Source organism: Mytilus galloprovincialis, chromosome 8 (genome assembly GCF_965363235.1).
Source record: "Mytilus galloprovincialis chromosome 8, xbMytGall1.hap1.1, whole genome shotgun sequence".
In the NCBI taxonomy this organism is placed as follows: domain Eukaryota; kingdom Metazoa; phylum Mollusca; class Bivalvia; order Mytilida; family Mytilidae; genus Mytilus; species Mytilus galloprovincialis.
The window spans coordinates 22836801-22863156 of NC_134845.1; the positions used below are offsets into that span (position 1 = coordinate 22836801).

Consider the following 26356-nt stretch of genomic DNA (forward strand, 5'->3'; position numbering starts at 1 on the left):
ATGATCTTGAGTCTATTAAGTGTGAATCCATTCGCGATAATTTGCTTTTTCATGGAATAAAGGAAAGTGAAGGGGAAGATTGTGCGCTTATTATTAAAAGTGTGTGTGAAAACAACTTAGAAATTGGGGATGAATTAAACATAAAATCTGCCTTTCGTCTTGGTAAAAAAACATGAGGTAGCAGAATCGAGTCAAAATGAAGCCGAGGAACGTATACGGCCTATTTTGGTGAAATTCAGTGATAGACAGAAACGTGACAGTGTTCGTAAAAGGAGTTACAAGTTAAAGAGTTCGTCAATTTCAATTACAGATCAATATCCGAAATCTGTTGTGGAAAAGAGGAAATCATTAAATCCATATCTTAAAAAAGCTCTTGATGAAGATGTGAAAGCAGTGCTTGTTAAGGATTAATTGTTTATTGGAGGTGTTTTATATTCAGGTTGTCAACTGGATGTTGCTCTTGCAACTGCAAAAAAGGGAAAAAAGGAAATTTAGTAATCTTGAAAATGATAAAAGTCAAAATCATGATGGTGCCGATGTCATGAATGAAAATGGTATAAAGTATCATAGGAATCGTCGGAAGTTTCAATTAAAAATTTAAAGTTTTTATCTTGGAATATAAATGGTGGTTTTAAAGAAAAAAATAAAGATCAGATATTTTAGAATTTTATTTGTACTTATGATATTGTGTTTTTATCAGAGTGTTGGGTCAATAAAACAAGTTATATTGAAATTGATGATTTTGTGTGTAAACCTATCCCTTTATCTAGAAAAAAGTATAAACAAGGTAGTGAGTGGTATGTATGTAATGATAAGAAAAATATTATCACCCTATGTTAAAATAATTGACATTTCATATGAGACATTGATTTGGATAAGGATAGCTAAAGAACTGACTGGATGTGAAAGTGACTATTTAATTGCAAATCTGTATATACCATCACAGAACTCATCCTTTTATAGAATTCATAATTATGATTTATTTTATGAGCTCGAGTCTCAAATGATACATTACTCAGCTGAATGTCAAAATGTATTTGTTATTGGTGATTTAAATGCTAGAACAGCTAATATAAATGATTTTGTACAAAAAGATAAATTACATGATAGTATTTTAGATAGGGTTGGTGATCTGTTTACATATGTTGCTGATGAGGCTTTGTCTTGCCGTACAGGATTGGGGAAATGTTCGTAAATGTCGCCAACGTCGCCAACATTCTGAACAGTACCCGCTTCGCCAACGTCGCCAACGTCGCCAACGTCGCCAACATTTTGAGCAGTACCCCTGTTCGCCAACGTCGCCAACATTCTAACCTGTACCCCTGTTCGCCAACGTCGCCAACGTCGCCAACATTCTAACCAGTACCCCTGTTCGCCAACGTCGCCAACGTCGCCAACATTCTAACCAGTACACCTGTTCGCCAACGTCGCCAACATTCTAAACAGTACCCCTGTTCGCCAACGTCGCCAACATTCTAACCAGTACCCCTGTTCGCCAACGTCGCCAACGTCGCCAACATTCTGAACAGTACCCCTGTTCGCCAACGTCGCCAACGTCGCCAACATTCTGAACAGTACCCCTGTTCACCAACGTCGCCAACTTCGCCAACATTCTGAACAGTACCCCTGTTCGCCAACGTCGCCAACTTCGCCAACATTCTAAACAGTACCCCTGTTCGCCAACGTCGCCAACGTCGCCAACATTCTAACCAGTACCCCTGTTCGCCAACGTCGCCAACTTCGCCAACATTCTGAACAGTACCCCTGTTCGCCAACGTCGCCAACGTCGCCAACATTATTAACAGTACCCCTGTTCGCCAACGTCGCCAAATCTAAACATAATAAAGGTTCGCCAACTTAAAATATATTTGATGTTATTTAAATATAACATCTTCTTAGTTTCGCTTGTGTTTGTAACAATGCATTTAATTTAAATTAAAAAAATCTCACACCAGGGTTTTCATTATCACTGACTAGTTATTACATTAACTAAATTTCATCATTGATACAAAGACATAATTCATAAATAAATCAACATGCAGACATCTTATATGTCATGTTCAGGACAATTAGGTATTTCATAACCAACCTTTTATGGTAATATACTATACAAAACACAAAAATGTTGTCATTCCTCAAAGCTAACAAAACCTAGTTATTCAGAAGGGATATCGATATATAGATATAATCCCATAATCCTGTTCGCCAAATTCCACAACTTCCAAAGGATTTTAACAAGTACCCCTGTTCTACAGTTCAAGAGTCTTTCAAACAAGTACCACCTGTTTGCCTTAAAATTGCCAACATTCAAATCATTAAAAAAAACATATACCGTAAAAATAAGAATAAATAAAAAACTCATAATGACAAATTCAATCAATACTTAGGAATATAAGGGATATATACTTGACCATCTTTTGTGAGAAAAAAAATTCATGCAAATCTAATACCATCTCTAAAATTAATAGTTTAATCAAGTTGAACAATTGCAACCTATCCAGAAACTAAATAGTGCTACATTTTTTATAATTAAATAGCTATAGCCCATAAATAGTTTCCAAAAAGGAATACAAAAATCTTCAAAAAAGATTTACCAGCCTGCTAACAGCCATTTAAACATCATTATAAAATGTAACAAGTGCTTTTAAAATAAAAAGCAGTAACTCAACAGTGAAAATCAGGTCAATGACATGTACATATGACAGACATTTATAACTTCGTAACATTATATATCTGCATTAAAAAAAATGTAAAAAGCATTCAATTCTTTAACTTTAAAATAACTATAGGCTCTAAAGAGCCTGTGTTGTTGACCTTAGTCTAAGTGCATATTCTACAGAGGACACATACTCTCCAACATTGCTCTTGTCAGATTATCTCAATTCATTACAGTTAATAACTAAATAATAGACAAAATTGCATTTTACACTGTGTTACTTTTTTTACCATGTCTGCCATCTTCATTGGCAGGCGGACAGGGTCAGAGTACATATTTTACAAAAAAAATACATACTCCAATTATTATTGTAGCCATGTCTGGTAAAATTTTACCTACAAGTTTCAGATTATATTTTTGTTAAAGTAAACCATGTAAATAGACAATTTTAAATGAACATTGTATAAATTCAATTTATATTCAACTAAAGATTTCTTGCTGTTGTGCAATACACTGTGCTGTTGCGCAATACTAAGTATGCTGTTGGGCAATACTTAGTATGCTGTTGGGCAATACTTAGTAAATCTTTTGTCAGTTTGACACATTCCCCATTTCCTTTCTCAATTTTATTCAATAACTTCTCAATGTTTCATCAAAAATTTATAAAAAAAACTAAAGGGAGGTTATCTTAATAAATAAAAATAAGTCATCAATTCTTAATAAAAACTGCTTTAAGCACTTTAAGGATATTGTCCAAACTCGGAAGCGTAAAATCTTCAATTTATAAAAACCAAAAGAAAGCTTACAACAATATAGATATAAACAATTTAAATTGACATCTTTAAGTTACTGTCCGAAAACTGGAAAATCCCCCTTTTTTTATAGAATTAAACCCCATAAATCAAAAAAGGTATACATGTAGTATAAAATTTATAAAAATCAAAAGGAAGCTCATGTAAATAGAATTAAACAATTCACCACAGTTTCTTGCAAGTTGGTGAAATTATTTTTAAGGTTATTGTCTGTAAACTGGAGAATCTCCCCTTTTTTAATAAATAAAAGTAGGAAACGGTAAATCCAGTATATCATTATAAAAAGAAAAGCAACTCACGTCAATAGATATAAACAATTTACCAAAGTTTTATGCATATTAGTTAAAGCGTTTTTCAGTTAATGTCCAACATGTTAAAAACGAACGAACACACAGACGGACAAACTTTCAATGATAAACCATAATACGTCAGTCAGGAGTAATACTTGTACAAGTTATTTTTAATTACTTGCAGAAGTAATATTAATTTAAATATATTTTAAAAATAATATTGGCTGAGTTATGTCCCTTAAACATTCAGATTTTTTAACTTTTGAAAGTAAAAAAGTCATCCTATCTTCTTTTATTAAATTTTTATAATTTCTTTGCTGTAATAGAATTTTAAATTATCTGCCCTTTGCAGATGTCTTTACTAATCATTTAAGTGTAATTTAATAGACAATGAAAATCTCATTTGTCTGTTATCTTCAGAACACTGCTCATTTACAAGCTTCCAAGGAGCAATTTTTGAAGGCCTTGCGCAATTACTAAGATCTTTGCGCAATCAGTTTCTTTGTTGAATTAATGAGATGAAACATTGAACTCTAATAAATAAAAAATCAGCAAACCAGGGAAAAATCATGAAAGGCATAAATTTACATCTCAAAACTTAATGACTTTTGTGGGATTGTAAGAAAAATTTACTTAAACAAGTAAATTTTTAAGAAAATTAAGGGGAGATTATTCAAAAATTATTTATTTACTTATTTTTTTTACTTCTTCAAGTAAATAAAAATAAATTGTACAAGTAGTACCCCTGACTGTAAACGGGCGTACAACAAGCATTCTGTGAGTATTGCATGTCAATGCAAAATCCCCTACAAATTAAAAAATTCATTGTATTGGAACAAAATTGTAACTTGATTTATAACTTGTCATTGTAAACATTAAAACAAATATCAAATCAATGTATTTAAGCATGACAAAAAAAGTGTTTAAAACTGATTATTTCAGATAATTTTCTAATCCCAACAACCATTACTCTGCACAAAATTATCAGACCAAATAAAAAATTTAAACTTGAACTGTTACTTGTTATGATAAATTTATATACTAATTATCAAATCCATATATTCAAGAATGACAAAAAAGGTGAGGAAAACTGATTATTTTAGTGAAATTTCAAAAGTAAAAGGACCATAACTCTGCCCAAAATCATTACACTGCAACAAAATTCAAACTTCTTTGTAACTTGCAATGATAAAATAAAAAACCAAACATCAAATTAATATCTTCAAAAAAATGCTTATTTGGACCCCTTTTTAGGACCTTAATTCCTAAACTGTTTGGAACATAACCCCCAAAATCAATCCCAACTTTACTTTTCAAGTTTCCATCCTTGAGTTTAAATTTCATACAGATCAATTCACTTAAACTAAAGTTATGTACGGAAATTAACTATTCCTACTCATAATTTTTCTTTATTAAAGTTTTTATCTATGTACATGTTGTACATTTATGACAAATGTTAAGGTACATTGTAATACATTAAAAGGTAACAAGAATTAAGTTGTAAAATTTAATTAACATCAAATTGGGTTTCGGGTTTCAGGCATTTATAACCATCAACATTCTATGCCTACTTTCATATTTATAAAGTACCATAATTCTTAAACAGAAAAATAAATATATTACAAATATTTAAATTGATCACTATTTTGTAATGCAGTAACAATGGTTAAAGCATATCAATAAACATAATAAAAGCATTGGCTTATAAGTTCATTAGTAAATTGCATAAAAACAACATAAAGTGCAAATTTCCAATCTATAAAGAACTATAAGTCAAAAATAAAAATTGTCAAAATTTCAATGCATATATTTAACTTTACCATGTTTACTATTGTATTATTACTAGAATTAATACCACCATTGTTTTCCTATATATTTATGATATCAGTCTTTGTTAATTTTTTTTTTTTTTAAAGTGTGCATAATTTATTTGTGTCAACATATTCAAATAAAAAAATACTTGATATGAATAAAGTTTTATCCTGTCCAGTAAATCAGCAAAATTTCACATAAGATTTCATTGTATTTAAAAAAAAATCACCATCACTGCACAAAGCTGGAAGAGTGGAGGTAAACAAATTTTCTCCTGTTTACAAGCTTTTAAAATTAATTTAACCATGTATCCTCAAATTTCAAAAACATTTTATAATTTTATAAAAAAACTAAATAAAAATAAAACAGTGCTATAAAACTCCCAAGATATAAGTTAAAAAAAAATTCTTAAATGAAAAGCAGGTTTATCTGACATCATATGCATATATAACTGTCAAATTCAAGAAAACATATATTTCTATCCTTTTTTTAACTTTATATCAAACAGGATGTCATAGACATGATTGATAGAAGAAGATGTGGTATCAGTTACAATGACACAACTTTCCATCCAAGTCACAATTCATAAAAGTAAACCATTATAGGTAAAAGTACGGTTGTCAACACGGAGCCTTGGCTCACACTAAACAGCAAGCTATAAAGGGCCCCAAAAATAACTAGTGAAAAAAACAATCAAACAGGAAAACTAATGGTCTAATCTACATAAAAAAACGAGAAACACTTATGAACCACATAAACAAACGACAGTTACTGAACATCAGATTAAAATCAAAATCAAAATCATGCGGGTAATGATAAAAATTAAAATATAGTGTAGACCAATGAATACACATGTAATCAAATATTTGTTTTATAATTTCATCTCCATTAAAACACCATAACATGATACAATTAAAAACCAATTGTTCAGAGAACAATTGAAGGTCTTTCCACCAGCAAGAATCTATTTAAAAATGAAAATATTAAAATTTGATTTTAAATGTCAGTTTCAGTATCAAATTCAAATGACAGCTTATTCTACGCTGACTCCAAAAATATATGGTTTCTATATAGAAAAATATATAAAAAAGGGAGATAATCTTTTACTTCCGGTTTAAAAGTTTGATAGTTTACTTGACACTGATTCCAAAAATATATGGTTCTATATACTTTTACATTGATTTAGTACAAAAAATAGCTACTTCCGGTTGACAAAATGTCACTTCCAGTTGTTTTTTTTAAAGGTCACATTGCTTACAACCTAATGCAAAAAGTCCCATGGCTTTATCATGTGTACATATGAGGTAAAAGCAAAGGTCAAAATCTAGAGTGTTAAATAAGCATATGACCTTGAGCTCAATTTCAAGGTCATAAACCAAGAACCTCATATAAAAAGACTCTAGTCCTCTACTTTATATTGTTAATGAGTTATATTGCCATACATATGATATTAGATATAAAAAGGGGGAAAACTCGCGCCAAATGTCTATGTTCCAGACCGTATGAGTATTTGGACCGTACGCGTACGGTCTGACTGATATTAGGAAGTTGGTCAAGTGTATTAGATACAAATGCATATAGCAGATCAACATAACTTAACGCTCAAATTAATATAAAAAAGTTCAATGGTAATTGAAATAAAAACTTTATATTTTAACTATTTCAAAAATTCACGCTAATTAAATCTGTTAATCTCTTGTATTTAGCATGTCGATCAGTAATACATTTAGTTCTAATCACTGAAATCGAAGATATTGTAAGTGAACATAATGTGGAAGGACAATTGTTTTAGAATATTTAGCAACTTTACAAAAAAATGCAAATGCAAAGGAACATGCATGAACTGCAAACATGTAAACGAAAACAATATTACGTTACTTGTGGTAGCAAGTGCCACCTTGGGCGAGAGTACCAAAACAGGATTCAGATATACAATTAAACAAATATTTAATTTCAATTGTTCGTTTGTTCATTTTATCTATCTACTAGTAATTGTAATAATAGCAATTTGTAAAACTAAAAATAAAGATTGTGATAAATGTTTGTTTAAATTTAAACCATATGATCCAATAACATGTATGGTCAGCTCGTACTGGACCATACGCGTATACTCATACGGTCCGACCGTACGCGTATAGTCGGACATAACGAGTATACGTATACGGTCCGGACCGTACGCGTACGGTCCAAATACTCATATGGTCTGGAACATCTACGTACCCTTTCGACTAAGATTTATGTGTTACGACATGTCGTGACTAACAATTTTGTGAAAATATTTTGTCGATATCTCATATGATTTCTGAAAATAAGAGATAACAAGCCAAAATCAAAATTTTAATCATGACCTTGACCTTTGACCTTTACCTCATTTTCTTTTTTTGGGACCAAGGACCTCAAATCAAAAGACCCTAGGCCTCTAACACTTATGGTTTTCCAGTTATAAATGCATATCACTAATATCAAATATAAAAGGGGAAATAACTCTCATATGGAGTCTCCGGATAGCTTCGGTCAAAATTAATCAAATCATCCTGAGGATATAACGAGCAATTTGGTAAAATAAATACGGTTGCGAATATTAAGCGATAACAAGAAAAACAGTGTTTGGGGAGATAACTCTTATATGAGAAAGTGTTCGGTTAAGCAGGGTCAGTTTCAAAAGCGTATAAACTGTTCGATATGATATTCCAAAAATCTAAGCGACATCTTGCGAAACAAAAAAACAGAGAAGGAAAAAAATTAGCCGGAAAAAAATAATAATAATCAGAAGAAAACCAATAGGTCTTTCCACGGAAAAGTGGAAAGACCTAATAAATGTGTTTAAAATTATAAACACCATTTATGTTTCTATATATGCCTTCATTTTAACTTATAAGTTCTCTAAGTTTCTATCCTTCAAAACTATAACTTTTACTCTATAAATCATGCTAAAAAATATAAGTTTTAGTGTAAATGTAACGGTTTATTTCTTCCTCTGTGATATTTTATCCTGAGGATAATTTGTCCGGGTAATTTTTTTCCAGGCATAGTATTTCACAGGTTGATTTTTTCCAGAGGAGTGAAAATCTATCTGTGTTATGTGGATAGTATGTACTGGTATATATTTGCCAGGGGCGGATGCAGGAATTTTCGAAAGGGGGGGTACTAACCCAGGGCACCCAGGGCAAAGGGGGGGTGCAAAACATATGTCCCGATACAAATGCATTGATCGGCAAAAATAAAGGGGGGGTGCGCACCACCGGAACCCCCCCTGGATCCGCCACTGTTTGCCGTACTATATTTCACAGAACCGTGTAAAATAGAGTTCCATTAACTACAATGTAAGTTATTCACAATCAATATATACCCGACTATAATTATAAAATGTTTCACAAAGGTAGACCAAATTTGCATAATTTATCAAAGGGAGGTAATTGTGAGCTATTTAAATTTTAAAGATATTAATATAATATATTTCTAAATCTATTTTATAGTGAAATTTTTCATTGAATCTTATTTTTTATATATTCATTTATATTAAAAGATAACTTACAACTTGATTTAATAAGACAGATAACATTTCACAGGTAAAAACTATCCAGCTGTTAAACATGCTTTTGTTCCAATATATTGTTCTGCTATGATTTATCTGATTTCCATATAATCAACAACTACATCTCTGTCCACAGACAAAACTATTTATATAGTTAAAAATATCATCATAAGCAAATTCTTCTATTACTGTTTACAGTAGTAATGCAACTATATTTCTACCTTACTTTTAAATTTATATTTGTACTAAGATCTGAAAACAATTCACTTTTACATGTATTTCACTAACCTTATTTAATCATGATATTATTTTTACAATTACGATCTTTGAAATTACTTCTGGTTTTCTTCCTTATGTTCATGAAATTTTTTCAAGGATAATTTGTGAAATTATTTCTCATTATAATACATTTTTTTTTAACAATTTCGCTTTATTTTAAATACACTATTATTATTTCATAGTATTTTTAAAGGATAAGTTTTTTCTAATAACTATTCTATAAGTTAACTACCCAGATAGAATTTCAAGGCAGAGGAAAAAATATCCAAGGAAAATATTTTCCTCCGGATAAAAAAATAAGAACAACTACTGTGACATTTTTTCCACCGGATCAAATTTCACCCGAATATAATTTTGCTTTAAATAATATCATTTACCCTTAAAAAGAGTAATATATCACAATTCTTTAACTGTTTCCCCCATTTTACTAAACTTAGTCTTAATCCTAATGTATATTGAGTTGTTATACTTAGTAGCTCTGACACTATCAGTAACTACACCTGTCCACTGTGAATCATAACTGACAATGACTGATCATATTAATATTAACTTTCTTGAAGAAATCATTTCGTGTGGAAAAAATTTGGTTGATTATATAGGGAATCGTTGAAGCATGACTGGAGCGGGCCCCCCTTAGGTCATCCAACGGGCCCCCCTTAGGAAAAGTTCTGGATCCGCCACTGAAGATTAAAGATTAAACCTCATGTTTCAAGGCTAGTTTAAAAGCCAAAAAATACTAGCAAAATAAGAAAAGAAATAAATAATAATTTTAAAACAAAAACATTAATTTATTTTATATTAACCAGTTTATTGTCGTCAAGGGGGGTGGGGGTTTTAAATTGACAAACTATGCATTAAAATGGGAACATTTAGTTGGACCCTCCCCCTTTTATCCTAGGTTGGCAACCCCAGTCTTCAAGCTTAACCACAAGTCCTACGGCATTGGTTGTAAAATTGCTCTCGGGCTTGTAAAATTCTCTCTACAAGCCAACAGAATCCAACTAAAATTTTCAAAAAATTGAGTGTCAGGCTTTTGGACTCAAAAGTTAAGCGTGAACAGGTGAAGGCTGGAACCCCCCTTTTAAAAATGTCTCATTTCGTCCCTGAGTGGTCTGATAGTATGATAGTAATAGTAGTAAAAAGAAATATTCTTATAAGTTAAAACATGCTAAAAACACTAACTTCATGTTTTTGACCATACAGTTAAATCAGTCTTATTGTATGGCAGTGAAATATGGGGTGACATTAACTTTCACAAACTAAACACTCAAGGGGATAACTATTTCAAAAAAACTATGTGGAGACCTGGCAGTAGAGAACGCTCATTTAAGCTTTAGTAAATTTATACTTGGAGTAAGTAAAAAAGCAACAAATATTGCAGTTATGGGTGAACTGGGCAGATATATACTCTATTTTTGAAGGTTTTATTAAGTTAAAAAATCTATTCATGCAAAAAGATGCAATCAAAATATGATTCAATATGGCAAACTGAGCTTAATAATGATTTCAGAGGCAATAAATTATATGGTAACAAGCTTAGAACTTATAGACTTTTTAAAAGCAGATTTTGCTTAGAAAATTACCTTTTGCAGGAAAATTTTAGATATAGACATTATTTAACGAAATTCCGTATCAGTGCTCACGATTTAGAAATTGAGAGGGGAAGGTACAAAAATCTAACAGTGTCAGAACGTATCTGTAAATTGTGTGGTACTGAGGTTGAGGATGAAATTCATTTTCTTCTTCAGTGTCAAAAACATTCAAATATTCGTTTCAACTTTTTAAATAAAATAAAACTACGGTTTAAAAATTTTATTGGTTTGGATATTAAATCACAATTTATTTGGCTAATGTCCTCTGAAGATATTTTCATACTCCAGAAACTCAGAGAATTATTGGAAAATTTATCCTCATATAGGAAAGTTTCCTTAAATGATATATATATATATATATAGTAATGTCCAGTGACCCCCTTTTTTTAACCTAGTTATATTATTAAACACTGTGCTTGTTGTATTCTTCTACTTGTCTTAATAAAAAAAAAAATTTTTTTTTATAACATTGTGTCTTAATCATAATCACTTGTAATCACTTGTATGTAATTAATGTTGATTGTTCTGCTCCTTGTGGGCGCTTAGATTAGCAATAAAATATATTTGAATTTGAATTTGCTGGTCATGGATATTCGCAAATAATTTAAATTAAAAATACAGTATGTGTCAATGTGATCACCTTTGTACTCAAATTTAATTCAATTTTTTAGTAGGTATTTAATGTTTGAAACTTACAAAAATAACTTAAGGGACATACTGTATACCGTTTCACAGCATTATAATGTTCTATAGCATCAACATGACCAAGTAAGACTCAATAAAAAGTTAGCGGTCAATTTCCAGGAAAAGTTAGAGAAAACGGATGTTGACAACTTGTGTATTTCCAGAGACAAGGACGGATACATAAGGCCAAAATCCGAATTTAATTTTTCACCATAAAGTTATAATAATATATTTATATCTAAATTTAATGTTTTCAAACATGCTAAACAAAACATAAAAAATATTTTTTGCAAACTGTGCAAACAGTAAATAAAAAATAATGTTGGTGAATATAAAAAGATACAAAAATAAATGTTGGCGAACTTGGCTAAGTTGGCAAACTTCAGTAAGTTGGCCAACATTAAATTTAAATCAACGTTGGCGAACTTGGTAAACAATAATTATTATGATATGTTAAGGTTGGCGAACAATGAAGTTGACGCACACTTGGCGAACAGTAAATGTTAGTGAACAGTACAGGTTTCGTAAAGGTTGGTAATGATAGCGACACTGGTGAACAGTAATGTTTTCCTGAATGTTGGCGACATTGGCGAACAGTCATTCGTAATGATTTCGTAAATGTTAACGACGTTTGCGACATTAACGAATAGTAATGAGTTTGTAAATGTTGGCGACGTTGGCGATGTTGGCGAACAGTATTGATTTCATAAATGCTGGTAACGTTGGCGACATTGGCGAACAGTAATGAGTTTGTAAATGTTGGCGACATTGGCGACGTTGACGAACAGTATTGATTTCATAAATGTTGGCGACGTTGGAGACGTTGGCGAACAGTAATGAGTTCGTAAATGTTGGCGACGTCGGCGAACAGTAATGAGTTTGTAAATGTTGGCGACGTTGGTGAACAGTAATGAGTTTGTAAATGTTGGCGACGTTGTCGACGTTGGCGAACAGTATTGATTTCATAAATGTTGGCGACGTTGGCGAACAGTAATGAGTTTGTAAATGTTGGCGACGTTGGCGACGTTGGCGAACAGTATTGATTTCATAAATGTTGGCGACGTTGGCGACGTTGGCGAACAGTAATGAGTTTGTAAATGTTGGCGACGTTGGCGACGTTGGCGAACAGTATTGATTTCATAAATGTTGGCGACGTTGGCGACGTTGGCGAACAGTAATGATTTCGTAAATGTTGGCGACGTTGGCGACGTTAGCGAACATTTACACAATCCTGTACCAGAATGAATAATACGGATGCAGGAACCAACGACTATGGAACAAAACTACTAAATTTGTGTAAGAGTAGTGGACTTAGAATTATAAATGGGCGCCACCCTGATGGACTTCCAAATGATTTTACATATAGTGGTCCAAGAGGTATAAGTGTGATCGACTACTTGTTAGCTAAGCCAAATAACATTGAAAAAGTTCTAAAATTTATAACAAGTAATTTTAAAACATAAAGTGATCATCCTCCCATTTATGTTCAACTTATAATTGACTTTACTATGCAGTGCAATGATAAAAATTCAAATTTAGTGGATGGTGAAGAATTTCAATTTTTCAAATGGAAAAAAGAATTTAGAGACTTATGTTATAATGCCTACTAGTTAATGCTGATGATTTAAGTTCAACGATAACTAATATGGACATAGCCTCTTAGGATGGTATGGACTTGTGCATAAATAACTTCACTTGAAGTGCTTAACAAATGTGACGGCTCAATTTTTCAAGCAAATGCCAAAAGTAAAATTAAAGCGAAATTCCCAAAATCAGAGAGTAAATACTGATAAACCATGGTTTGACCAGAAGTGTAAAGAGCTATATGCCGATCATTGTAAAGAAATACATACTTTTAAGAAGTATGAATGCAAGCTCAAACGTAGTTACAAACGACAGGAAGGCTATATGTTGTGTAAACTAAAAAAAGACAATCCAAGAAAATTTTATTCATTATTTAAGAAAAAAATCAGATGAAATGTGCATGATTTAAACATTACTGACTTTTTTTTGAATATTTCAAAGAACTTGTATCACGTGTGCCGAATAGCAATAAGAGACCTGAAGTGATTGATAATTACTGTGTTTTTGATGAGTTAGATGCAGATATTACTGCTGATGATATTATAAAGGCAATTAATGAACTTAAAAGGGACAAAAGCCATGGTCCAGACTGTTTGCTGAAGGATTTTTTTTTATTGAATACAAGGATTTTTTTATACCACAGTTATATACTATTTTTAAAGCCGTATTGAATAGAGGATATTTCCTATCATCATGGGCAGATGCTATACTGGTACCAATTTTCAAATTTGGTGATGCCAATGATGCAGCAAACTATCATGGTATAAGCCATGTCAGCAATCTAGGTAAACTTTTCACCACAATATTCAATAAAAGATTGTTAAATTGGGCAACTGTTAATGATATATATTATCTGATGCACAGTTTGGTTTTCGAAACGGTTATACATGTAGTACAGTTGATGCTGTTTTTTTTTTTTTTGTTGTTTATACTCTGTTATTCAAATTACACTCTGTAAAAATAAAAGATTATATTGTTGCTTTGTAGACTACTTGAAATCTTTTGATTCAATTGATCGCTTATGTTTATGATACAAAATTGCAAAATATGATTTTCAGGGAAGACTTTTACCTGTTTTAAAATCTATCATAATGTATAATAATGTTAGAACCTGTATTAGATTCAATGGGCTAAACTCTGATTACTTTTGTAACAACCTTGGTTTAATTCAAAGCGAAGTTCTTTCTCCAATTTTATTTTATTTCTATGTGAATGATTTTGAAAATGAATTCATTGCTAATGACAATTGTGCCTTAGAGTTTCAAGATATAACATTATTTTTGTTTATGTATGCTGGTGACATGATTTTGATGTCTGAAACAGTAGACGGTTTACAGGAAATGTTGAATACTTTGTCAATTTACACAGAAAAATGGGACTTGTCTGTTAGTACAAAAAAAAACAAGAATGTGTCCATAATACACGGATGCCCCACTCTCACTATCATTTTCTATGTTCAGTGGACCGTGAAATTTGGGTCAAAACTTTAATTTGGAATTAAAATTAGAAAGATCATATCATAGGGAACATGTGTACTAAGTTTCAAGTTGATGTAACTTTAACTTCATCAAAAACTACCTTGACCAAAAACTTTAACCTGAACTTTGCACTATCATTTTCTATGTTCAGTGGACCATGCAATTGGGGTCAAAACTATAATTTGGCATTAAAATAAGAAAGATCATATCATGGGGAACATGTGTATTAAGTTTCAAGTTGATTGGACTTCAGCTTCATCAAAAACTACCTCGACCAAAAACTTTAACCGGACGGACGAACGGAGGCACAGACGGACGGACGGATGGACGGACGGACGAACGGAGGCACAGACCAGAAAACATAAAGCCCCTCTACTATCGTAGGTGGAGCATAATAAAATTTGTTGTATTCAGGAAGGGTGAAATTGTACGGCCTAATGAGACATGGGTCTATAATGGTCAAACAATGAATATTGTTGATCAATTTTCTATTGTTATTTAGGTGTATAATACCGTATAATTGTAAATTTCTTAATACACAGAAACATTGTGCAGAACAAGGTAGAAAAAACCTATGTTCAGTATGAGTAGAACTACATCATCATTATGTTTAAATATATTTACAATGCTTAGTCTATTTGATAGTTATGTTAGTAGTATATTAATGTGTGGTTGTGAGATATGGGGAGTACACAAATTTCCTATGACAGGAAAGGTCCATTTGGACTACTGCAAAATGTTATTAAGTGTCAAAAGAACGACCTCAAATGTGATGGTCTATTTTGAATTAGGTAGATTTCCACTGCAGTATCAGCGTAAATATTTGGTTCAAAATTTTAATTAGTGACAATTGTATATTAAGGTCTTGTTATAAAGAACTTGTGTTAAATTGTTCAAAATGTATGAATTGTCAGGTGAAAACACAAAACAGCTCTGTAATTTGGGAAAGTATATACATTTCTCTTTAAATTGATAAACAGTTTATTGTAATAAAAGGTATTTTGTATTGATGAAACTTCTGACGTCACCTATTGTTTATTATGCATATTGTTTGTATTGTTTGTAATATGCCCTGCGGGCTCATGGTTTCTTTTTCAAGAATCAACGCTTATCCATTGTATCTATATCACATACACTGTACATGTACTTGATCATACTGATGAGCCGTAAAGAATTTGAATTTGAATATCCAATATGCATAGACCAGTGTAACTTGACAACTTTTGTTTAGCCTACATTTATTTTATGCATGTGCTGGACGTATAAATAAACAGCCATAATGTTTGAAAACAAAGCCATGCGTGATGCATATATCAGTATATAAAAATAGCTAGAAGAGAATTGAAACGGCTGTCATACGAGTATGAGTGTTAGTTCACTGTTAAATCTTCCTCGCTCCATTTCTTTCGTTCAAAAGTGTAGATACCAAGTATAAATAACGACAATAAACGTCTATTGTTTTCATAAAGAAAATGAGAACAGATAGCTTGCGAAACACTCATTTCATAAAATGGTTCCCGATTTTTCTGCTTTTGAAGTTGCGACAAACTAATATGTTCCTGTACAAGTACTGGCCGACTCGTCTGCTAATGATAATGAGTATATCTGCCTCGACATCTTAATTAAGGAACCTGCGAAGCAGAAACAATGTATAAAAAAACTTGTTTTATTAAAATAAAATATTTGTATTCCATAAAGAGCATATATATCAGATTATCGATGTTATTCATATGTATACACAATCAAACATCACAGTAAATATATATCTATCTCAGATAAAAAGCCACACAAAAAGACGATAACCGCAATTCAATCTAATTTCATATACTAGTCTAAAAAATAACACACACAACAATGAGAAAGAACTTAATCATCGTTTCAATTTCTTTCCATCCTGAAAGAGGGAATACGTCTGCCATGTTTCCTAAACTAATTAGACATTGCAGTTTATTATAATTTCAAGCCAAACCATGTGTTTTCCTGAACGGACTGAGGGCTGGACATTCAGGCTTCAAATAATTTATATAGCAATACCTTTCTCGTTAGGCCAAATTAATTCTCGAGCGTTCGAAAGTTTATTTGTCTTACTCGGAATACTCTGCTATAAAATTGAGAATGGAAATGGGGAATGTGTCAAAGAGACAACAACCCGACCAAATAAAAAACAAAATATAAATTGTTTGTATTTGCTCTCCATCTCTGAAAATGCATATCCAATAAATAAATGCAACTGCAGCTTGTCCCAAAAAATAATTGACTTGACAAGCTCTCTTTGTATACTACTGACTATACTTTTAAAACAATTTCTGCAGTGTGGGTTTTGATTCATTCCTTCTTGTTTCAAATAATACCTTGACACATATATAAAATAGGCTTTTACTATGGTGAAGATGGTATTTGTAGATATTTCGAAGTCATTAGGTTATCTAACGTACACACATACTAAGTATATGTTATAGTTACATGTCTACTAGTAGTACATTTAGTGTAACGGTTTGATTCTAACTTGTTATTCGAACTGGTAAAATATTTGTTTCAATTATTTGAAGGTTATTTATACTTTCAGAAATCAAATCAAACTAGTACACTGAAAAATTGTAATTTTTATTTATTACAATTACAATTAGAATTAAATTTAAATTTATTTTGAGCTTTGAAAAATATTTAGAGGCTTCTAGTTAGAGAAAAACTTTTTTTTTTAAATGTATAAAAAATTATACTTATAGATTTGCGATAAACGGTAATTTTGTTTGAAATGTGTCCTATATTATGGCAGAGTTCATGTCAAAAATAGATTAAATGTTACAAAGAAAATACACAGTCCGATTTGGATAAGAAATTTACTTTTCACGATTATTAATAAATTCTAAACCCTAAATTAACATTATTATTTTTTAAGTGCAAAAATTGCACTGCATTTTTATTTTTCAATGAGATTGACATATTAAATAACTGATAGCTTATAATAACGTGACATGTCCAGGAGTTATATTCTTACACATTAATGTTTGAGTAAGTATTTCTATGATTGTTGATACTTAGTTCAGTGGCAAATGTTTCATGCATGCTCAGGATAAGAACAAATAAAAATAATTACAAATTAAAGGTGTAGGTCCTGTTATAGAGTCCACAAGGGATAAAGTTTGGGGAAATTAAGAATACATGTACCAGTTGAAAATGAAGGTTTGAAAAGAACAGACATGTTATCTTGCAACAGGCCACCTACGGAGCCATTGGATGATTTCTGCAAGGGTTCTTAACGTACAGAACAAGTGGTACTCTCTTTACACGAGACATCAAAATTTACGTCCCAATACATCAAACACAACCAACCAGACGACCCTTTAAAAAAGTTCTACTGACGGTAGGCCAAAGATGTCTACTATATTCCACAAGCATTAGACAAGTGTGTCGAATTTATATATATTAAGTGACCATTAGAAATCATCATTCTACTCATTTTTGTAGAACATTTCACTACAAATGATATTCTGTATGGATCAATGAAAACATATACTTATTGGCAATCATACCACATCTTTTTTTATATTATAAATGAACTGCAATAAGTATGCGGCAACCTATATATATGCACGTTTTATGTTCCCAATAAATATTCACTGGTTATAAACTTTCCTAATGGTATGTGTGTTTTTTCAATTGTTCAATTATAAATATCTACACTGGGCGGGAAATGGGGTTGATATACATTAAACTTCGAAAGTCTTCTTATCAACTGCCAAAAAAAACACGTTTGAAACCTTATGCATTTGGCGATCTTTATATGCCGTTTCTTTGCTTTCTTATCCTGTATATTTAGGGTTTTATCTCCTATATGTATACTTTATTTCATTTCGATTTTTTTGGGGTTAATTGTTGAAAATATGAATATGTACTTTTGTTTGAGAAAAATCAAATAAACCACCCATCCCAACATACTGTGGCTTGTTCATTTGATTGGTTAATGTTTCTCCAGTAGCAAATAGTTCATGCAATTGAGGACGAGAACGAGTTGACAACAGGGTTGGAAGTAATCGATAATTAAGGTTGTAAGTCGTATTGTATCTATGCATGATTAGTCTTTGGGAACATCTTAGTTAGTTCAGTCCTTGGGGTTTATTTGGGTTTTTTTTCTTTAATATGTTAGATTTGTTTGGCTTTTTTGTTTTGTTTTATTGTGGTATCCTGAGGATAGAATTGAACATATTTCTTCATTTTTAACATAAACATGATAAAACTAAGTTAATGGTACGAAAACAAGTTATTTTTACATATAACATACATATTCTGCGCATGACGAATGACTACAAACAATATTACAAAGAGGAGAGGTTAATGAACAACCTAGCAATTTATCATTTGATGTGCATTGTTGTTCATTTGTTTTCGTATTTTCTGCTGCGTTTTCTGTTCATCTCCAATTATTTTGATGCCTAATTTCAAATTTTCTTATAAATGTTAATAAATGAATACAAAATGGATTTTAATTTGAAGAAATAAACAATGATATACTGAACATGCTATACACGAAGGTCAGTGATTTTCACCGACGTAACTGTCAGTACATTATCTAGTGTCTTTATCTTAGTATATAAAATACCTTGTCGCATATATGTAATCAAAAATTTGGATATCGCAGTCATGAAAGGTAAGAACTAGTATCTGTTATGTCGACCCAGTTATAATACATACATATTTACAAATACATATGTCAAAACCACAGGTAATTTGTCATTTGGAATTGCATTATTTTTTTTCCAAATTTTGTGAGACATGAAAAATAGAATTGTGTCCTTATGATAAAATGTGAAAAAATATCGAATGGGCTAAACCAACTGCCTGATTAAAGTGAAAAACAACTACGACAGACAGCAAACAACGGCATCCATTGAATGGCAGATGTTCGGCTTAGGACAGGAAACAATATTTTGATAAATGCAATTTTCCCGATTTTTCAATAAACTAAAAACCTAAAAAAAACTAATGATTCTTAACATTTATGTTATTTGTTTATTTTTAGAAGTCCCGATTTTGTTATTGGCATTGGTAGTGATTGTTGTTGGATGCAATAGAATAGTAAACGTACAGAGTAAGTGTTTACTTATCTATACAGGTAGAAAAAAACAAATGGGTGCACATAAAATACTCTAATGGAAGTGTCCACAATTCTCCACACACGAACATGCGTATACATTCTGCTTACATAAAAGAGAATATTTTGGACATACCATTCATTTCAAACTGCACAAGCGAGTAAGTATGTTTAATGACACCATGCATGCTTCAGAGCCTCCATGCTGTGTATCAAACTCAGAGATTGAACAAATCATAATAATGCTGTTAAATAAATGTAGCACCAACATGTTTAGAAGGAGTAAATACACTGTACCCAGACCTCAAACATTTATGTTTATAATCTCAAAAAACAAATTATAAATAGCTATGAACGTTGGCTTTCCCGTTTGAGTGGTTTTACATTACTAATTTTTCGGGCCCTTTATAGCTTGTTGTTCGGTGTGAGCCAAGTCTCCGTTTTGAAGGCCGTACCTTGACATATAATGGATGTACTTTTATAAATTGTTATTTGGATGGAGAGTTGTCTCATTGCCACTCATACCACATCTTCCTATATCTATAAACAGATATATGATACATGTACATGTTGTATATGTAATATATTACAGTACCACTTTTAATCTTTAAAAGAGGGGCGAAAGATACCAAACAGACAAACAATACATTGTAGTACACATGACACAACATAGAAAACTAAAGAATAAACAACACGAACCTCCCAAAAAACTAGGGGTGATCTCAGGTGCTCCGGAAGGGTACGCAGATCCTGCTCCACATGTGGCATCCGTCGTGTTGCTTACATGTATGTGATAACAAATCCGGTAAATAGTCTAATTCGGTAGGTCTTATTCATGAAAGGGAAGGGGATTGTAGTTACGACGTAAGGAACATATCCGATATCATTTGTGAAACGGTTATTCCATAACGGTCAACCAACTCGTGATGGCGTCCGTAAATTTTACGAAGGGATGATTTCAACTTCACCATTTGGAACTCTTGGTTTAATAGCTTCCTTGTGAGCAGCAACCCTCTATCAAGAAAATCATGATAGGAAATGCAAGCACGGGAATATCGTATCAATTGGGAGATATCTACTCCGTATGCAGGTGCTGCTGGAATGTTGCTACTTAGAAATGGAAAGTTCACAATTGGAAAGCTGAAATCATTTCTTTTGTCGTAAAGTTTTGTTTTCAACCGACCCTCATTGTCAATTTCTAGATGTAAGTCAAGATATAAGGCCGACTTAACTGTATCTGTGGTACCTTTATCTCTAGCTCGATTGGATAGATGCGTTCCCCATAGTCACCAAATTTTGAATTATTTAGAATGAACATCATCTATATAGCGGAAAGTAGAGTTAAAGGATATTGCTAACTTCTTATCTTTCTTCCTAAGAAGTTCCTGCATGAAGTCAGCCTCATAATAATTAAGAAACAAGTCGGCAAGTAGAGGGGCACAGTTTGTTCCCATTGGAATTCCGACAATCTGTTGAAAAACACGTCCTCCGAACGTAACAAATATGTTGTCAATCAAGAAATCAAGCATCTTGATAATATCAGTTTCAGAGAATTTTTTGTTTGAATCAGAGTGGTCCTTTACAAAGTAGGATTTATCCCTCCCTAAGACAAGATACTTGTATCTACGTTTGCTATTCTTTTTCATAAAGCAAAGCAATACCAACTCTTTCAATTTGTCTCTTTTATTTTGGAATGTGGAATACTAGTGTAAAGAGTAGAAATGTCAAATGTTTTAATACTGTTACAAGATGAAGGAGAGTTCGATTGTATGTACTCTAAAATATCTTTAGAATTTTTAAGTATCCACATCTGATTCACGCCCCTCTAGAATAGGCAGTTTCACATTAACTTTCAAGCCCGTCTTTGATTGCTGATAAAATGGATGTTAATAATTTAGAAAGAGGTTTCGTGGAGCACTTGGAAGACCCAGCAATATACCGTTGTTTGTAAGGACACTTAATATGTAGTTTAGGTATCCAATACAGTGATGGAAGATCCAGTTCTTCATCTTTGGTTTAACTTTGTTTTTGTACATTTTACAATGACATGTGACAATGAATTATGTACATGTCTTAAAATTTGTACCGATGTATCTGTCATTTATTTGTATGCATGTACATTTATACAATGTATTTTATTCTAATGATATAGGACTTATGACTTTTTCAAACACATCATTTTCTTACACGTCCATGCTTAAACTGAAAACTAACAAAATTGAAATTAATGTTGTTGTAATTAAATTTTGGTCGATTAGGGAAGATTTAGTTCTATATTATCTGCATTTTGATTAGTGCATTATTTAATGGCGCCAAAATAAACAACCATACTAGCTAGAGTCAAAAGATTCCACTTTGAAAGGGCTACATATACACTTGTATCCATATCTGAAATCATTTTGACGAAAAATTATTGGAGCACTGAAATGATATTTTATATCCGAGGACTTCCAGCCCACCACCATAAGCGCATGAAAAAGAAACAAATTACAAAACCCACATACATGTACTTGTAGAAAATGAGAAAGGTGGTAACATGAATGGTCGGTATCTGGTAGCCAGTGGCGGGAACCAGGCTGTGCCTTTTAACGATGACTATATGAGCAAAGGTCATGAGTATTTTGATGTCTACTCACCAGAAATTGCAACACATTATGGTGAAGTCTTTTGGACCGATCAAGGCAACAACCTGATTCCACAAGAAATAATCGACAGATTTGCAGGTATATTATATAAAGTGCCTGCATAAAAAAAATTACTCGATTTATTTCACTTGACTTGGCGGAGTTTAACCGGTTCGCTCATCACAAACCAGTCCATCTATAGATAGGTGTTTCATCAATTGAGTGTCCAGTCATTCTTTTGTAAATTTCTTTGATGACACTGATAGGTGATTAGATAATCAGTAATAATTATATCGGCAATCATCCTTATCACACAAATCATCAAATAAACTGTCCTTCTGCAAATTAAAACGTAAGCTCCGCCCGATCAGTTGAAATAACATTGGTAATAGTAGATGAATCCTCCGTGTGTATTGTTCTATAATCTTCTGTTAGCGATTACCCTTGCTTAACAATTACCGCATCATTGTAAGATAACTCTCTATTTGATTTGCTATAATAATTTATTTGTTTTAAGACCCTAGTGTCCTTTGAATTTAAAAATGAACTACCATATATTTATCGAAGTTTGTTACTGGAACTGTTATTTTTCATGCTTAACATAGTTTTCCATATACATTATTTTGTATATAAAAAAACAGCTAATTTTATTTTGAAACTGTATCATTTAAAACTTCACACAAATAATTTTCAGAAACATCGATGTGTCACACCTGAATATAACTGTTTTCATTATCTGTTCAGCTTCTGTCTATGCTTAATGTTAAATTTCAATTGTTTCTAATTGTTATTCAGGGAAGGTCATGGCCATTACAGGCTACGAACAGGACCAAGTTATGGTGTATCCACTTGATAAACCAGGTTTGAATCCCGAAAACGATGTATCTGTTCCAATCAACTGGGCATATAACCACCACTACATGGCATGGATGACTGGGAACCATTCAAAATTGGTAAAAATACAGAATCCAGATCCAAGTGACGTCAGTGCTCATGGATCTCCAATGAAATGGGTAGCAGTAGATCTGCCTTCAGCAAAGGATCGAGAGTACAAAAACGTTCCAACAAGTCAAATGTTTAGTGAAGGAAATGGTGGAGAGTCAAGGAAAAGTTTCCACGGTTACCCAGACGGATTCGCCCAATTAATTGACTCGCCCGACAAATGGCATATAACTCCTATGCAAATTGATACACGTAATAGAGACTGTGGTGCTACACCACAAGACGTTCACAACTGTACCGTTTTCACTCCAGGAGATGAACCACGACAGGCTAGATATGGTCGTGGCATTCCGAAAGAAGGAGCCATTTACTCTGGTATTCTAGAATGTCCATGCAATGGGCGTTTTGGTGGTGACCCTGCGATATACGGTCCTAGCACAAAAACAAAATACACTCAGCACCATTACGCACTTGTTGTAGAGCCATCTTGTAAAACTCCCACGAAAAGTGCGACCATATGTTTTGATGCAGTAGCCAACTTAGGAGTCAAAGCAACTAAGAATGTAACCATGGTCTCCTCTTCAAGCGAAGTTCCTAGTGGCTGTAGTGTTGACTCAGAGTCTGATGGTTTAATAATTGTCTCTTACAACGAGTTTAAAAGTTCAAAACAATGTTCGACATCTAGTAAACGAACAGGAAATTTGAAATTTAGCACCGGTGTATCAATAAAAATTGAACTTTCTGAGGTTAGCACAATAACCTTGAGTGGACCTGCAGACGCATGGTTTGGAGTTGGTTTCAATGCTACACATATGGCCGACAAACCTTATACTCTAATTGTTAACTCTACAGGTGTATATGAACGGCAAATAGGTACTTGTGGAAGCGAAGCAGATCATTGTCCAGGAACTCCTTTAAAATCAAGCATTAAGATTGTATCCAATACAGTCGTCGACGGTGTTAGAACTGCCATCTTGACACGACCTCTAAAAGGTTTGACGAAAGAACATTATAGCTTTAACGCTTTGAATGCACAAATCAACTTCATTTCTGCTATCGGTTCTTCTCAGGTCTTTGCTTATCATAAAGTACATACAACCGGCATAATTGCTTTGATAACAAGCAACGAGCCTAACTGCATCTGTGAAGTAGGAGAAACAGGTATGATGTGTGATAATAATGGGTCCAACTGTGATCATTTCGTCAAAAACTGCGTTCCAGCACCAGCTGGGGAACTGTTATCTCAGAGAAATCCAACGTGTAATTCAATGACGTATGCAGGAGGGCTCCAATGTTGTAAACACAAACGTATAATGCTGGATGCTGACCAACCTATACGACCAGAACTCTTACGATACCACATGAAATTTCGCTTTTGGTTCCAGGAATACAAGGTAGTTGGTGCAAAAGTTTCTCATCATGATTTACCCCGTATTTATTATCAAACCGAAGCTTGGGCAGGTGAATATGATATTCCTCCAGCATTTGCCCTGCCAGGAAAACCTATCCCGGGATATAACAACTGGCCTCTGAACACACCCACTCCTGGAACTAAATGTACTGGAAATTGTCCTTCTGGGGACGATTGTGAATGTGTCCATACAATAGAATTCAAATGGACCGTCAGCAATATAAGACTGATTTACGCTGGAGGTCACTGTCATGCCCCAGCGTGCATTGCTATGGAACTTTATAGGAACGACACTGGGCATGAGATGGAGCTGTTATGCAGACAAGTTCCAGTATTTGGCAAGGGGAACATTAAAGAGAACAAATACGACGAAGCTGGATATATAGCACTGCCTCCCTGTCTTTGGGGAGACGATACCGGTTTGGAACCCTCCGTACTATTGCCTAAAAATACACCAATGGTGGCCATCAAGCACAACAGGAACACTAAAGTGGGTCACTTTGGCGAAATGGCCTCCTGGCAAATGAGAGGAGTCAATTTTTAAAATAGCAATGTCATATATGTCGATATAAACCTTGTTAAGGATTTTTATCATCTTATATTTTTAGTTTAGACAAAAGCATAGTAGATTATTCGTGTACATCATTAACATTTTCATATAATTAAAGCTTTATCAAATGTATTTGGTCAATACTTCGCTGACCCTATTGGACTGTATAGATATTGAATACTTATTTTAAAAGTATTTCATACTTATAAAATCTGTAAAGAAAGACTACCAATGCAACAGACTGTTTTTAGCTCACCTGGCCCGAAGGGCCAAGTGAGCTTTTCCCATCACTTTGCGTCCGGCGTCCGTCGTCCTGCGTCCGTCGTCCGTCGTCGTCCTGCGTCCGTCGTCGTTAACTTTTACAAAAATCTTCTCCTCTGAAACTACTGGGCCAAATCAAACCAAACTTGGCCACAATCATCATTGGGGTATCTAGTTTAAAAAATGTGTGGCGTGACCCGGTCAACCAACCAAGATGGCCGCCACGGCTAAAAATAGAACATAGGGGTAAAATGCAGTTTTTGGCTTATAACTCAAAAACCAAAGCATTTAGAGCAAATCTGACATGGGGTAAAAATGTTTATCAGGTCAAGATCTATCTGCCCTGAAATTTTCAGATGAATCGGTCAATTGGTTGTTGGGTTGCTGCCCCTGAATTGGTAATTTTGAAGAAATTTTGCTGTTTTTGGTTATTATCTTGAATATTATTATAGTTAGAGATAAACTGTAAACAGCAATAATGTTCAGCAAAGTAAGATCTACAAATAAGTCAACATGACCAAAATGGTCAGTTGACCCGTTTAGGAGTTATTGCCCTTTATAGTCAATTTTTAACCATTTTTCGTTAATTAAAGTAATCTTTTACAAAAATCTTCTCCTCTGAAACTACTTGGCCAAATTAATCCAAACTTGGCCACAATCATCTTTGGGGTATCTAGTTTAAAAAATGTGTGGCGTGACCTGGTCAACCAACCAAGATGGCCGCCACGGCTAAAAATAGAACAAAGGGGTAAAA

The 26356-nt window shown here is 32.9% G+C and overlaps 1 long non-coding RNA gene across 1 annotated transcript; it reads left to right on the forward strand.

Annotated features, from left to right (window-relative positions):
• Nucleotides 1–19160: 19160 nt before the first annotated feature.
• Nucleotides 19161–25473, forward strand: LOC143085337 (uncharacterized). The gene is made up of 4 exons (XR_012981306.1): nt 19161–19370; nt 19743–19811; nt 22331–22537; nt 23234–25473. It is a non-coding gene; the product is annotated as an uncharacterized LOC143085337 (long non-coding RNA).
• Nucleotides 25474–26356: the final 883 nt, after the last annotated feature.